This window comes from Nannospalax galili, unplaced genomic scaffold, assembly GCF_000622305.1.
Source record: "Nannospalax galili isolate Female #2095 unplaced genomic scaffold, S.galili_v1.0 scaffold3559, whole genome shotgun sequence".
Classification (NCBI taxonomy): domain Eukaryota; kingdom Metazoa; phylum Chordata; class Mammalia; order Rodentia; family Spalacidae; genus Nannospalax; species Nannospalax galili.
In genome coordinates, this window is record NW_008342095.1 from 2000 (window position 1) to 4102 (window position 2103).

The following is a 2103-nucleotide window of genomic DNA, read 5'->3' on the forward strand; positions in this document are numbered from 1 at the left end:
GAGATACAGGCCAGCGGGAGCTACAGGGAGACCCTGTCTCAAATAGAGAGAGAGAGAGAGAGAGAGAGAGAGAGAGAGAGTATACTATCAAAAACGGTATTAGTATATTTTTTGCACTAATATTTCTATAATTTTTTCATTGCATGCAGATTCTAGGATACACTTCACAAGATTGTGTCTCTTGATGTTGAGGATGAGCACACACAGTCCAGGGCACTCATCATTTAAACTCGTCCTTTTTTCTTCCACCATGTCCTGCTCTGTGTTGCTAGACAATGTGTCTTTTGTACCTGGGGAACTGACCTCACTGCAAATCCTGTTTGGAGAGGGTTAAGTCAGGCCAGGCACAGATTGTGATAAATTAAAATCTATGTTGACCTAGGACTGCAGTGCATCGTTATAAACGTTTGAATTTGCGATGGAGACATAACTCAGTGTGACTTTACAGTGGATAAATATATACAGCTGATTTTGAATACTGCAAATAGTGGAGGAAATTTTTTTACCTATGTTTAGGTCTTAATTGATGTGCTGTACTCTCTAAAATCATAATCTACATAACCTTTTGGAGGGTCTGATGCTATTGGGTTTTTGCACAGATTTCTCAAGTTGATTATAGAGAGTTATTACATTAAGAAATATCCTTTCATCTTTTTAGTTGTGAGCACGAGCCTTTAACAGCTGCACCAGCTGTCCTGATGAATAACCACAACAATTGGCACAGAAAAGTCCCTCTTTCGGTTCAGTAGTGGCACTTTTATCTGGGGGGGAGGGGGGAATCAACAGCTATCTAATTGGACCCAAAGCCCTCGCAATGGGAATTAACTCATGGGTGGCACTGTAATTATTGCCAAATATACATGGCTGAAGAAGTCATAGATCTTAGAGGAAATGCTATCTCTGACATATCTAGACAAATGAAATTTCTTACCATATCATAAATATGGATCCTTATACTTAAGTGGCACTTTTATCTGGGGGGGAGGGGGGAATCAACAGCTATCTAATTGGACCCAAAGCCCTCGCAATGGGAATTAACTCATGGGTGGCACTGTAATTATTGCCAAATATACATGGCTGAAGAAGTCATAGATCTTAGAGGAAATGCTATCTCTGACATATCTCTAGACAAATGAAATTTCTTACCACATCATAAATATGGATCCTTATACTTCCAGACAAGTAGATAGTACACCACTCATCAAAGAAGCTTCTTTATGAAACAAATAGAGGCTTCTTCAGAATTTGTTCACAACTGGTCACACACAAGGCATGTACATCAGAGAGATATTCACCCAAGGTGACATCTACAGTGGAACATCTACACCTTAGGCTCCTGGAACATAGTGGAATAGGAGGTGGAGGGAATAGTAGTGCATCCTTCAAATCTCACCAGCAAACTTCTTTATAGAACAGAGTGTAATACACACAGAAGGCCACAACTGGCTAAGTTTGAGAGAATAGGAGACTGAAAAGAGTGTGTCCTGGGATAGGACTCCTATACTAAAATCCAGTGGTCCATGACCATAAGGAAACAGGTTTTCAGAGCACTGGAAGTGTGTTCATGTGAACTTGTGGCAATGGTGGCGCTGAGCACAAGTGCCCTGCCAAGTCAATCAAACAAGGGCCCAGACTTGTTCAAGAGATATGGACAGCAGGCCAGCTCTAGCCTGAGAACTATTGGAGACTAATTACTGCTGGGTGAGGGAGAGTAGACATTCCTTAAGAGCACTAGATAGGCTGAATAGATTTCAATGGATGGACTTTCACTGAAGGACGTCTGGGTGAAGTGCTTGATGGGACTTAATATGTATGGCAGAATAGGTAAGACTTCTGCAGGGACATGGAAGGGGGAGCAGGGTCTTAATTTTATTAAGAACTGTTGTATGAAATGTGCAAATGCTCAATAAAATTATTTTTTTGAACTCTCTTTTGAGTATTTGATTGCTTGTCTACCTCAGAATTTGTTTACTCATTACCTCTTTTCCTTGGGTCCAGTACCATGTTCACAGGCACATGGGTAAATTGTCATTTTCATTTTATCATCGATTTACGTGGAAGGATGTGTCCATTGACTTCTCCCAGAGGGAGTGGAAATAACTA